Genomic DNA, 14,718 nt, shown 5'->3' with positions numbered 1-14,718 from the left:
ATGGTCCCTGTCACTAAGCCTTCCGGTGACATCAGAATCTGCACTGATTTTAGAGATCTTAACAAAGCTTGTCCAAAGGATGATTTTCCCTTGCCCAACATAGATATGATTGTAGATCTTACAGCTGGACATGAAATTCTGTCCCTTATGGATGGATTTTTTGGGTATAATCAGATCAAGATTGCAGAAGAGGACCAGTATAAGACAGCATTCCTTACCCCTTGGGGAACCTTTTGCTACACCATGATGCCTTTTGTCCTAAAGAATGTTGGGGCTACCTATCAAAGAGCTATGACAGCCATTTTCCATGATCTTATCCATAGCATTTTGGAGGATTATGTGGACGATATCCTAGTCAAATCTCACACCTTCATGGATCATCTTGCTAACCTGGAGAAAGTCTTTGATAGGTTGGCCCAATATCATCTCATGCTAAATCCCAAGAAGTGTGTCTTTGGGGTCACATCTGGCAAGTTTCTAGGCTTCATAGTTTCTAAACGAGGTATAGAGATCGACCCCAAAAAGGTCAAGGCTATCTTAAACATGCCTCCTCCCTAGACACTGCGACAGCTTCGCTCTCTTCAGGGAAAACTTCAATCTGTCTGGCGCTTCATCTCCCAACTTGCAGATAAGTGTACACTGTTTTCACACTTACTAAAGAAGAATGAGAACTTCAAGTGGGATCTTTTATGTCAGCGCAGCTTCGATCAGCTCAAGCAGTATCTCACCAATCCCCCTATCTTGGTTCCACCAGTTCCTGGTCGTCCCTTGATCTTGTATATATCAGCAACACCTACTGCTCTAGGGGTCAGCAACACCTACTGCTCTAGGGGCACTTCTAGCACAACATGATGATTATAGCAGAGAGAGAGCCATCTACTATATCAGTAGAACCCTAGTTGGTTATGAACTCAATTACACTCCTATGGAAAAAGCTTCTTTGGCAGTTGTTTTCTCAACTCAAAAGCTTCGCCACTACATGCTAAGTCATACTATCCAACTAGTCTCCAAGATTGACCCTCTCAAGTATATGCTCTCCAGAACAGCACTTACAGGCCGTTTGGCCAAATGGGTTATGCTACTAAGTGAGTTTGACATCTAGTATGTGGACAGAAAGGCAATCAAAGGGCAAGCTATAGCAGATCACCTAGCTGATGCACCTCTAGTAGATGCATATCCTTTGCTCACAGAATTTCCAGATGAGCATATCTGCCTAATTGAAGAACAGCCCCCATGGAAGCTTTATTTTGATGGCTCATACACCTCTCATGGATCAGGGGCAGGAATATTATTAGTTACACCTCAAGGAGATTACATTCCAAAAGCTTTCAAGCTACAATTCCCTAGCACCAACAATATAGTAGAATATGAAGCTCTTGTAGCAGGATTAAAGATAGCTGCAGAATGGAATATCACTAAGTTAGAAATCTTTGGCGATTCCCAGCTCATCATCAAACAAGTCTTAAATGAATATCAAACCAAAGATGAAAAGCTATTACCCTACAAAGAGCTAGTTGATCAGCTGACCCAACATTTTACAAAGCTTCAGTTTACACAAGTACCTCGAATGCAGAATAAGGCAGCAGATGCCATGGCCACTATCGGCTCGCTCTTGGAAATTCCCCAAGATGCTACGCAGTATGAATTTTTAGTTGAGCAGCTCCTCACACCTACTTATGCGAATGAGGATTCAAACCGTGTTTGTATCTTGGTTGGTCCCCAATCCCCTTGGTACCATGAAATTCACGCTTACCTTAACGATGGTATCATATCCCCTCACCTCACATGCACCCAACACCAGAACCTCATCCGAAAATCATCCTGCTATGTTATCATAGCCAATACCCTATATCGTCGAGGTTATCACGATACTCTCTCTTGATGTTTAGATGAAAATGAGGCCGCGATGGCATTAAAAGAAGTACATTCTGGACTTTGCGGTGCCCACACGAGTGGTATTGTCCTAGCACGACAAATCCTTAGAGCAGGCTACTATTGGCCTACCATTGAAGAAGACTCTTGTGACTTTGTCAGAAAGTGTCTCCCATGTCAGCAGCATGCAAATCTTGTGCACGCTCCAGCACAGGATCTACAGCCTATTGCACCACCTTGGCCTTTTGCTTGTTGGGGTCTTGATCTAGTTGGAACTATCACACCTCTCTCATCTGATGGACATAAATGGATAATAACAGCTATAGACTATTTCACTAAGTGGGTGGAAGCAGTCCCCCTAGTCTCAGCTACAGGAGTTCAAGTCTCCAAGTTCATCTTGTACCACATTGTTTGCCGCTTCGGCATCCCATCCACCATCTTCACTGACCACGGAGGTAACTTTGAAAATCTCAACATGGAAGAATTATGCACTTCCCTCCACATCCATCACCGCTTTTCTAGCCCATATTTCCCACAAGGTAACGGCCAGGCAGAGGCAACTAATAAAACCCTCCTCAAAATCCTAAAGAAAGTTGTCAATGATTTCGGCCGTGATTGGCACCTTCAAATAAATCCAGCTCTATGGGCCTATCGAACTTCCTTCTGTACATCCACAGGCACAACTCCATACTCCCTAGTCTATGGTGTCGAAGCGGTATTACCTATAGAAGTTGAACTTCCCTCACTATGCATATCTTTGCGAGGGCAAATCTCATATGAAGAATACAGAGTAGCTTGACTCACCCAGCTAGATCTCTTAGACGAGAAGAGACAACAAGCCTATGACCATCTCACAGTCTATCAAACTCGTCTCAAAAGGAATTTCAACAAGAAGGTGCTCCCACGACACATTCAGCCAGGTGACATGGTCCTCAAAGAAAATATGAAAGTCCAAGCAGATCGAGAAAAGAAAGGCAAGTTTGAACCTACATGGCTTGGTCCCTATGTGGTTACTGCCTCCTTTGGCTCCGGAGCCTATCAATTATCTACACCAGAAGGAGAACTCTTGAATGATCCCACTAACATCATTCATCTCAAGAAGTTCTATGCTTGAAGATCCTTGGTATACCTAGGTTTTGAAAAATACAAAAAAAAAATAGTAAAGAGAAATAAGCGTCCAATGGTGAAAACTTGGCAATTCAAGTGCCTTGGATAGGTACCTTGGTGAAAACTTGGTAATTCAGGCGCCTTGTGTGCTAAAGACTAATCCATTATCTATCACTATCCTATCCCTCATCCATCCACCCACCATCCCATAAAACACCTGCTTGTTCCCTTGGTGTTCCAATCAAATATCCAAAATCTGATGGAGCTTGTCAATACCTCTTGTACAGCTTGTAAATCTTGTACCAAAGCTTGTATTATACCTTGTAAACCTTGTACCATACCTTGTATATATTCAAATCTTGTCCAAAGCTTGTACCATATTCCAACTTGTAAATAATCTTGCATCCTAGCCTGTATCCTATCACATGCACACACAGAATCCCATTTTCCTTAAGCTTTTCACAAACCATCTACCTATCCACCTATCAACTATTATAGACATCCCATCCTTCACAAACATTTCCATCTCACAAAAAAAAAAAAAAAACATGAACAGACTTGTACATTTGTAACATATCTTGGTGTGTCAGCTTGTACATCCTCTTTAGCTTAGTATCATTGTATCTATCCGTCTTTTGTGTTAGTTCATCCTTGGTCAACATCTTGCACACATCTCACACCTTGGTTAGATATTCCAATGCATCCTTTAGCTAGATCTCCTGTCACCAAAGTGTTATCCTTCTTAGTTCAGCTTGCCAGACGCATCACTCATCCAGACCCATCAGCTTAGGTGCTCTCTGATAGATCCTTGCAGGATATAGCTGTCCTCATGTCTGATCTTGGTCCGTTAGTACCTCGTCCTACCCATCTCATTGGCAAACAGTTCTCTTTTGGATTTTCGCTTTCTTTTGATTTGGGATCTTCCCTTTTGGGTCTTGAAATATCTTTTCCAAGCAATCTCCTTGTTCCCTCCTCAAGGTTTCCACGATCTTCCATATCATGGTATGCTGCGAATGGGGCAATTAGAGCGTAAGGTCTTGATCAGGTCTTTTGCTTGTTTTCTTTTTCTGCTTGTGGGTTACCTAGTGTCGTTTTCACGCTGCTTCCTCTGGGATTCATGTGTGATACTGGGGCAATCCTTGTGTGTTTGTTTCGAGTCAATTCGTCAGTCCTCTAGACGGTTGGTGAAAAGGCCTTGATGTTCTTGGTAACCTTGGCAATTAACCAACAGTCCTATAGCAAATCTAGTGCTCAACTACATGGTGGTACTTCTCTTTGAAGTATCCCCCCGCTCAAAAAGCTTCAATGGATTCCCTTCATCTCCATTATCCCCCATCCATATCCTACATCTGTCACTCCTACCCCAGCTTATGCATCAGTATCTCTTTGAATCACTCCTCACGCTTAGCTTTAGGGATCCACAATCCTAGTCTTAGGGATCCACCAATCAAATCAATCCACCAAGCCTCATCTTTCGAGATCCACAATCCTAGTCCTAGGGATTCCCGAAACCCATCTTCCGCCAATCTAACTCTTTGAAATCTTGTTGCATCAGCTTTATCATTCTATCATCCATCTCCCTACCATGGATTCCTTTAATAGCGGTCTGCTCCTCCTCCCCCCCCCCCCCCCCCCCCCCAATCCTGGAAAGTCTTAAGCTTGCTTTACTATTGTGCCTCTGATTTCCCTTTATCATTCTCCCATAGTGAGAGTTTGAGCTAATTCAGCCCCTTCTCTTCGCCAACCTACGTCTCAGCTCATCTCAATTTCTTGTACTTTTCAAGAAGTCGTCGAGCCTCATTTCTCTCCCTGTCGCCTTCTTGAGGGGGCATCATCTAAGTCTAGTCTCTCCTCTTCTTATCCGAGACTGGGGCAACCTTGTTGCTAAAACATCTTCCTCGTGTCGTCTTCATTCAAACTTCTTTGAAATAGTGTTGTCTTAACACTATGTCAAAGAGGGGCAAAATGTAGACACCTAAATTTGATTACACTATTTTAGTAATCCTATTTAGTTATCTAAAAAGGCATTATTAATTAAATTTCTATTTAATTAATCCTTTTTCATCCCCTAGTTGATTAATTTAATTAATCATCTATAGTCCTAATTGATAAATCAAATAATCTATTATTTATCAATTAAATCTTTTTCTCCTATCTAATTCCAAAAATCCCCATTTATTAAATAAATCTATTTGATAAATGAAATCCTCAAATTCAAAAACCCCTAACCTATCTCTAATCCTCCATTTAGCCTAATCCACCCCATCCACCTATACTAACCAAGCTTAGCCACTAACTCACCCACCCTCATTAATGCCATCCACTTGCACATCTCTAACATCCCTAATCTAATCCTAAACCCAAGCCTAATCCACCCCCTAATGTTGTCACATTCCTTAAACAAGTTTAAGACTTTCCTAATCCAAACCAAAGTCTCCCCTCAAAAAACCCAACCACTAAGTCATGAGTGCTCTTACAAAACATAAAAGACTCTTACAAGCCCACTCATGACTCTTACATCCATCTTACACACTCTTCCCTCTTCCACACTCATTCCTCTTACATCCCTCTTACATACTCAACCCCACTCATCATGCCTTTAACCAACCCTTTACCCTACCCTCTCACACTCATCCTCCTTGTGACAAGTGTCACCTTCCCATTGGTGCTAAACAAGCACAATCCATGTGCTCTCCTTTGAGTGCATCCTAGCCCTCCTTAAGCCTTCATCCATCCTTGCATCTAAGCCCTCCATCCCTCTACCCCTTAGCTTATAAATTGAATCCCATCCCAAGCCATTTCATCAACAATCTTTGAGCTAAAGTTACCATGCTATTTTGAGAACCAAAGCCATCAACCATACCCTTATAATGCCAAATTGAGAGCTCACAAAGCTACCAATTTGCCATTACCCATCTCCATTGAAGCAGCTTTTGAGCATCTTGAGCATACATCCACAGCAAAAGGACACATCTACAGAATCAAGAAAGCATGGAGTGTTTTCTCTTGTGAGGTTTGCACTTCTTGTTTTCTTTCTTTGTCTAAGCATATATGTGAATTTAGTTTTTGGTTTGTGAATGTTTACTTTATTTGTTAATGTTCTTTGCATACTGATTCTGGTTCTACACAAGTCAACTCAGTTGATTTCTTGGGAGATGCAAAATATGTTGAAGATAAGATTGATGAGTTGGATCATTAAATTCAAGGAGGTGATTCGGTAAAGACCTAATAGATGGATTCTAGAGAGTTTTCTAGAGGATGATCAAGAAGATGAATAGATACATTGAATTGAGTTGAATTTGATTGTAAACCCTAAGATCTACAGCGGATGTAGAAAATGATAGAGCACAAATTGCCTATTTAAAGGCATATAGAATTGATCATTAAGCATGATGTCCAGCTATGTCTAGTCAAGACAAGCCAATCCCAACTAGTGTGTGTATGAGCAAGTTTGTATGTGAAGAGAGACATATAGAGAAAGGTTGATCAGAAGCACACAAGTGTGTGAATGCGAAGCTAAAGGAGAAAGTATGCAAAAATGATGTTGTTGTTGATAAGAAAATTAGAGCAGAAGGATTAAGTTTTGATAAGAAGAGTGGACTGATTTCTTGAAGGGTGATCAAGCATATCAAGATCAAAGATGACAATGAAAGGCTTATCAGTGAACCAGTAGAAGGACCAAAAAAAGATCTAAATCAGCAAAACTAGCAAAAGTGAGCTGTAATCACACAGATCAAACCAACTTTTTTCTTTCTTATCCTTGTAGATAGTTTGTATTGAAATCCTTTTAAAATAGGTTGACCTGACAGTCATTTGAAGAAGTCTGTGTAAATCCTTTAACTGGGTGACATTCTAAATGGAATGATCAAAGTCCTCTTACAAGGCCACTCCTAATAGGGTGATTAAATCCTCTAACCAGATCACATTTAACAATGTGCATTGTAACCTTTAATAGGATTGGCTCCTAATAGAGCTCACTTCAAAAGTGTGAAACAAAGAGTGATATGTTATTGGTGGTTTTTGCCGAATTGGGTTTCCACGTAAAATCCTAGTGTCAAACTATGATGAATGTTTACATTTGATAATATTTTCATTATGCAATGCAAGTTATGTTTATAATAGTTTTACAGTAGTGACCAAGCAACAACATGATAAGAAGAATAGTGAAATGATTATTGTTTATTTATTCAAATGGTACATATAGACCTTGAGTAACTGATTCACCCCCCTACCCTCTAAGTTATTTTAAACATTTCTAACACTTGCATCAAGTTTTGAAATGTTATTAATTAATCACCTAATTATCATAAAATTAAATAAAAAATTATTTATAGAATACTCTAGATTGATACATGAATGATATGCAATGCAGGGTGCAACAACTGGTAGGAGAACATCACACAGTACTCGTTATGTTGGCTACGCGAGGAAGTTGGAACACCACACAAAATAATTTTTATTTGTAATGATATTTTTTGTCAAATTAACTCAAGATTTGTACCCTTGAATGAATATCTAGACTTTTTCTTATTTGGACTTAGTTTATTTATTATTTTTTGGTTTGACCATGTAATTCTTCCTTACACAAAGTTTCAAGTTGGAGTGGACTCAAACTTCTCTTCTGGAAAATTTAATTAGATGTGTTTTTGTCTTAAATTTGTTAAATTATACTTCTATATGGTATCTTAATGGTCAAATCCACTATGAAGTTCTACCTAGATCGACATGTTAGGGTAGGGCCACACCTAGTATTTTGGTTGCCTTATATGACTATTTAGACTTCTTCATGTCTCCTATTTATTTAAATAAAATTTATTATTTTCATGTTCATGGTTAAGTTTATAAGGGACTTAAGTTTGAAAAGGTATGATTGTGTTGCATCAACACTCGATCTTAAATTTTAATTAATCTTCCTCGAATATGACATTATACTTGATCCTTTCCTTGTTCATTGGGGTGTGCCACACTGAGTTAGTTATATTATATCTTGATTATTACATTTTATCAAGCTCTTAGGAATTGTAACTGTGTCTCTATTGTGAAATTTTTTATTCAATAATTAGAGCCTCTCCAGTAAAATAAATCTACCCTTTATTGAAAATTTAGCATTATCAAAGATTTTATAAACTTGTTATTCCAAGTGCTAATTGGAATGCATTGGTAACTTTGCTACTATAATCCTTTATTTTGTGGCCTTGTAGATTTGTTGTTGGGATTATTTCTTGAGTATATGATCAAGATGTTTCTTTGGGTTAAATTTTAATTCTTGTAAATATTTCCATATAGAAAGCAAGAGAACAATTGTGCACTAGCATGTTTACCAACTAAATTGATCAAGCTAATTCTTTGGGTGGGATATTTAATCTTGTAAATATTTCAATATACAAAGCAAGATTATGATGGTGCATTAGCATGTTACTAAGAAAATAACTATATTTAGACAATGAGTTTTGACCATGCTAATATTACTTTATAGGGGGGCAAATGAATTTGCTACCCTATGCAAATATGAAGGGTGAAAACCAAGATTCACCTCCTAATATAGGTCTTATTAACACAAGAAAAAGTGCTAATTAGTAATGTATGCAAAAGAGTAAATAATTTGGAATTACTTATCCTTCACCACAAAGAGAGGGCCTTATGTAAGTATATATGCAATGTAAAATATGAATGCAAAGGGGCAGAGATATATATTGAAATAGAAAAGAGGAGAAGACTCACCTTAAGGGATACAAATCTATAAATGCATTTTCAAATGGTGTCTAAAACTAGAAAAACTCAAATTCTACACTTGAAACTGCAAGATCTACAAAACCTAGAAATCATTCAACTCTAGGGAAGAGTCAACCAGCAAGAAAGGTGCCAATCTAGGATGAGGTCAATCTATAGAGACTAGAACACAATGTGTCCCTGACCTTCTATGTCGAATCCAAAAAATAGATTTGGGATCTCTAAAGTTCTACAAAAAGGGTGTCTAAATCTATGATTTTCTCTTCTTTTCGAGATTTGTATCCTATGATAAAATGATTTTTTGTTGATGGGGGGTTTTCCTTGGTAAAACCCCACTTTAGGAATTAACCTTGAAATGAAAATTGAAATATAAAAATGCTATCAAGTAGTAGAGCTAGATCTAACATGAAGTAATGAAAATCTATGGATATGCTCTTGAATTTAGAATGTAATCAAGTATATTGATGCAATATACTTAAGTTCAAAAGCAATAGGAAATGAAATCAAAACAAATCAAAACATTTGTGAATGAATGTTGTTGAAATTTTCCTTAGGAGTGAATGTAGATCTTAGAGAGACGAATGTAGAAGATGCAACTAAGGATCTTGAGTGTATGAAGGGAGATCTTGAATGTTGAAAATTCTATAAAAGAACTTGCATAAAATCCTTCAATTTCTTGAATGCTTAAGTCCTTGATCTTCAATAAAGAGCTTTCTTGAACACCTAGAAAGCTTGAATTCTTGTTTGCTTAATTTGTGTGGATGGAAATGAAATTGTGATATGCTTAATATGAATGCAAAATGGAGAAAATGAGTGTTCTTTTATAGGATTTACAATAAGCCTTCTCTCTCTAGCCAACCGAGCAAAATAAATGTTACCACAGATCAACCTTGACACAAGGGCCAAGAAGAGAACCCAAAATAGAGCTTAGGGTAGGGAATCACTATGTCCTGGGCCTGAGTTAAGGACACACTACATTCTTGACTTGGGGTAGGGATGTAATATGTCTCCATCTTAGGGCCCAAAAAGCTCTAGGGTTCCCCTAGGGTCCTTGAACATGCACTAATTTTAGGAAATTAGGTACAGATCTCAAGAAAAACTTAATTTCAGTGTAGTAAAGGGATTTTTTTATTAGAAGATGAGAAAGGAGGACACCATGTGGATAGGTCCTACCTCAATCTTTTCACTATAGAATAGGAACACCAAGGAGGATCCATTAGATCCCACCCCAATTCCATTTAGAAGACACTAGAAGAGATGAGAAGAAATGAGAAAATCTAAAATTGTCATTAAATCACATTAAATGGTTACTAAACCATCATTAAATTGAAGTTCTTCCAATTTAAGATGATAAATTTAGCCCCAATTTAGTAAGAGTATTCTCTCAACCCAAAATTGTTATGATGTGGAGCCTATTGAGACTTTGGGGTTAATTTCTCTCACTTTATTTGACACGGTTTCCCCCTAGATTATTACTACGGGGGTTTGGGAGCAGCGCCCTCAAGATAGGGTCAAGGGGCAGCACCCCTTGCATGGTGCTAGGGCGGAGACCCAAGTGCACTCCCTATTATAGTACATGGTGGGGTTTATCAAGGTCAGCATCCCTGAAGAAAAAAATGAATTTACTATTATAAAAGGCATTAGCTATTATTTTTCTATTGGATGACTTATTCTAGCCCTAATTTTGTAAGCGGAAATATGCTTGTATAAAATGACTTAGGATTAGGGATTTCATAATGTATGATGAGATTGTAGCATCTTGTGGCGATATTGAGTTGTAAGGGATTACAGATTGTAATCAGGTTGTAGTCACTTGATAATAAGAATATTGGACTCAATGTTGGTGGACATAGCCTAGGATTTGGGTGAACCATGTTAAATATTTGTGTCTTATATTCTCTTGAGTTTGATTTATTATTTTATGATATTGGTTATATTTTCATGTAATTATTATTTATGTATGTGGTTGATCCTAACAAAACTCTTAGTAAAGTACAAAAGAAAGACTCTAGTAAATCACAACCTAATAGAACATCACTTTGTCAAAAGGCACGAGCCCCCAAGAAAAAGGGTCTTAAATCTACATCCATACACAAGGGCACAAAAGAAAAAAGAAAAAAAACCAAAAAGGAAAGCACACAAAAAGGGGTTAGTACTAAAACAAACCCAAATCAACTAGTGAAGAGACCTTGACTAACAATGTCTCACCCACTAATGTCATATTTGGAAGGCTATCATGAGAGCATAAGAAATGACCTAATAAAGGTATGAGAAAAATCATAAATAACATATCCTCACAATCTATTCCTACTAGCATTAAAGAAAAAGAGAGAAAGAGAAAGATAAATAATTACCTCACCTAGTAAGGTGGCCATCCTATCATGAATCATAAGAAGACTTGGTTGCAAAAGATGGCATTGAATAGTCTAACGAGGTCATAAGCCACTAGTTAACCCATTGAAGTTCCACCCACATATCAATGTTTTCATATCACCATGGCATGGGCCAATAAAAATGCATTATCCATGTATGGGAATTAGCATGTTGTTTCAAATGTGTTACCTATGTATGAGACTTGGTATATTGAATTCAAATGTGTTACCAGTGTATGGGATATAGCATATGAATTTGAATGCATTGCCCATGTATGTGATTTAGCATGTTGAATTTGAATTCATTACCTATGTATGAAATTTAGCATATTGCAAAAGGAAAAAGTCCAAAACTATAACACAAAGGAGGGCGCATATGTGCTCCCCTTCTTATCATGTCTATATAATAGACATGATAAGAATGAGAAAGAGGATAAATAATTCACACAACAAGGAGATACTCTTAAAGAAATAATGTGTACTATACTCATAGTGAAGGGCACTAAACTGTACAATATAAGAATGCAAACAATCGTGAAAAGGATATATCACTTATGGAAAGAGGATCCTAAAAAGGGAGAAATCTTAGATAAAAGACATCTACCTAAGAGGAGCACTTGAACGAGATAACATCTTTCGTACAAAGAAAAGGGAAATAAAAATTTAGTTATCTAGCACATTGTTTCTAAGGGAGATAGGAATGCTTTATGAAGGATGAAAACTTTAACCCATACCAAGGGAAAGTATTTGAAATGGACATATTGTTGTTGATAAAGAAGAGGTGATGAAACAAGACATATATCTCTTGAAAATGAGAGACACCATAATCAAGACAAGGAAAGAACAATTTCACATAATAATCTACAAGTCATCTTGTCCCCTAAGTGTTTTTTTTATAGGTAATGAGCCTAAGCCTAGAGTACTTTTTATTTTATGATTTATTATTATTTGTTGAGACTAATTATATTATGTGTTAAACTAGAGTAGACTCGAACCCAAGACCCCCCACATGAGAGGCTCACAATTTATCGTTGTGTTGTAGGCTCTTGCCTATCTTTCCCCCAAGTGTTAAGTAAAGATGAAGAGAAACATATTACTTTTAAGCATGAAAGGAACTTGTTAAGAAGAGACACCCAATCTTTCTTGAAACAAAGTATCTCATACCAAAAATAAAATGTATCATAGAATAATGCAAAAGCCATAGGAAAAAGAGTAAGAGAGAAGGATTTAATTATATAATCTAAAGAACATCCTACAAATATAAGAAATATAGTGAAGGAATGAATATTTACAATTATACAAAACACATACATAAGTCATAAATATGTAAAATGCAGAAATAATATATCCAAAGAAAGGAAGAATATCCAATATACTCCCAAACATAAGATCATCTCACAATAAGGATATACTTTCAAGCATAAGGTTGCAACATAAAAGTGAAACAAAAAATTCTAGAAAGAAAGAGCAACAAATTACAAGAAAACAAAAATAATTGGGCAATGGTAGATGACAAGAAGGAGAACATACTAACTCCCATAGTGGTTTCCATGTATACAAGCCATGCACTTTCAAAAAAACATCAATAACTACATGCAAGAAAGGATGTTATTATACAAAAGAAACACAACTTATAAGAGAGGAAGGGAACTAGAAAAATAAGTAAATAAGGGATAGCCAACTAATGTCCCCATAAGAAATTCTTATACATGATTTTTAATTCATAACTTGGAAGAATCGCATGTATATAGGAAGTAAAATAGATCCCCACAAGAGAAGGGGAAGAAAGAAAGAAACCTTGCACCCCAACCTAGGGACAAGAAAGAGAAACCTATAGGGTGATTTTGATTCCTCATGATGCCACATAATTGGAAACCCTCCTAATAGGTGAAACGTAAAAGCTAAGTGAAATCATGAAGAAGTTGTAACACCTATTGTGTAAAAGGGATAATTCCTAAAGAGTTTTTTTTCCCTTACATACAAATGAAAGTACTCACAATAAAATGCATTTGACAATTATCATAATGAAATGGACATGTAAAGCTGAAAAGAGCATCTTTCATATGAGTTATAGAGTTTTCCATTTCAAAGACTATTAATTAAACATACACTTTTTAGCCATGTCTTGATGAGTATTAGAATAGTCAAGGTTAGGAGTCAGAAATAGAAGATGAAGAGGAGGTTGAGGAGGATAATTCACCACTTGAATATTTGAAATCTTAAACCCTAAACCATGCTTATTTTTGTTAGGGTGAATATGAAAAGGATATTTAATTCCTTGTTCACTAATTCCAATCTCAAAGCCTTTGTATCCTTGCTTAGAAACTATGTTATATCATGTGTTATATGTATCTTTCAAAGCTTCACTAGGAGGAGGTTTCTCACCATAATCATGGGGAAATGTAGTGTAAGGTGGAACAATATGATGAGGAGGAAAGGTAAGCTTTCTCTTCCCCTTCATATCATCATGAATAGGAGGAGGAGAAGGTGCACCAAAGAATTCTTGAACATTTTGATTATGAATTATGTTTTGAGCTTGAACATATGTTTGAGAAGTGTTAGAAGATGAATAATTAGAATAGAAAGAGAGTTAGGAGGTCTATGGAAATAATTATGAGGAATAGAAAGATGATCATCAACTAATGATGCATAGCTCTCCCTTAAATAAGAAACAATTTTTTGGTGAGGCCTTGGAAAACCTCAAACACCCAAAATGGAGTCAAGAGAGGACTCTACACCTTTGAAACAAAGTTACACAAAAACATAGCCTAGGCACCCAAAAGAACACAACTAGATCTTAAGCACAAAATCTTAAAATAATAGGTTTATGCATTGAATGAGAATCTATGATTTTATAGGGGAGTGGAAAGGTTCTAAAATACATATCCAACTCAAACTGTTGGGTTTGGTTTGCCTATCTTGTTCCCAAGGATCATAGATAGCAAAATTGCCTTTTAGGCCTAGGAGCCCCAATTAGCCCTATCAATAAGGTAATTAGGTTTTAGTTTGAAATTACTCCAAAGGATATAGAAAAAAAACTTCATATATGGATAACCTTTTGGAATTAGAAGTGTAAGATTCCAAACTTTTAGACTCCAAACTAGTCAAATGATTTCTTCCATTAGGCCTAATTGCTAGGTTTTGTGAAGGAAGTACTGAATAGGTGATTGAATAGGTTAATCCACCAACTAATAAACATGTAGGGAACTATAAGACATAATCATACACCCTTAGGTTGGTTTCATCCATCCCCCAAGTTCCTACAACACTTCAACACCTGTTGTCCTACACCAAACACATGGATATGTTTAGCCTAGGGCTTGCTAGAAAAATTGGCTGCCTTTTTTTCCATCTCACATACTTTAGGGACCATATTTTACATAATCCTAACTTTCATTTTACCAAGTTTCATGAATTTCCCATAATGGGAATGCAAGTTAGGGCATCATTCCTAAAACTAGTCACCAAATGGAGGGTTTTGGTGCACTTGAGAAAGAAACTTCAATAACTTTAGTTACAGAGCACTTCAAACCCTCAAAAAACTTTCATTATTCTACTAATATGTTTATGATTCTAAATCATTCATTCATTAACATGTTCCAATCCGTACCAAGTCCTACACTATGAAAGTGTAGCG

This window comes from Cupressus sempervirens, chromosome 3 (assembly GCF_028749045.1).
Source record: "Cupressus sempervirens isolate cs-2001-9-10 chromosome 3, ASM2874904v1, whole genome shotgun sequence".
NCBI classification, from domain to species: Eukaryota; Viridiplantae; Streptophyta; class Pinopsida; order Cupressales; family Cupressaceae; genus Cupressus; species Cupressus sempervirens.
Note: the sequence above shows the minus strand (reverse complement) of the source record.